Below are 793 nucleotides of genomic sequence, written 5' to 3'. Positions count from 1 at the left end.
AAAAAAAAAATCCTCCAAATTTACATACAGAGACTAAATTTCTACACAACTTAACAAAACACAACCCCTGCGAGCCCGGCCGTGTTCTGAAACAAGGCATCATGCTTTCAGATGTGGCAGAGGGGCCCGGACAGAAGGGGAGCAGGGCTGGGTTTTACACACGAGTTCAGAGCTGCATGCATGGCTTTGGGTCAATGTCAGTACAGCAATTGAGCTCCGGGGCAGCTGACCCCATGCAGCGCTCCGAGGGTCACCCTACAGCACTGCAGGTGAGCTGCAGCCCTGCTCCCCAACCAGAGCAGTGAAGTGCTGATTTAAAAACAAACAAACAAACAAACAAAAGGCAAATTTGCTTTTAAAATCGTAGCCTGAAAGGTGCACCTCGGACGCGCTCTGAGCTGTTGCGCAGGATTGGCACCCGTGGCAATGAAAGGATCCCTTTAAAGGTGTTTCTGTGATTTAGCTGTAGATCGTAACCTCCTCTCTTCCTAGAGAGGTGGTCCTATGGGCTTTTTTTTGGGTCTGTGGCAAGCCACTGTAGCACCTTCACAACCTTAAATAAAATCATATATATAAAATAACACACTTTTTTAAGAGCACCAGAGATTTCACAGTGAGAGGTAGAAACAAATCAGACGAGCCCATCCTCTCTCTCTATTGTAGCACCAATCTCTTCCCCTCTCCTCCTTCCATTCCCCCCTTTCAGCTTTGGGACTCCCTCACCCCAACACCACGCACATGAGAAGGGACGTTGGTTCAACTCACCCATGGAAGGAGCAACTTTAGTTTTTTC

This window comes from Meleagris gallopavo, chromosome 19 (genome assembly GCF_000146605.3).
Source record: "Meleagris gallopavo isolate NT-WF06-2002-E0010 breed Aviagen turkey brand Nicholas breeding stock chromosome 19, Turkey_5.1, whole genome shotgun sequence".
NCBI classification, from domain to species: Eukaryota; Metazoa; Chordata; class Aves; order Galliformes; family Phasianidae; genus Meleagris; species Meleagris gallopavo.
This window is presented reverse-complemented; position numbering follows the sequence as displayed.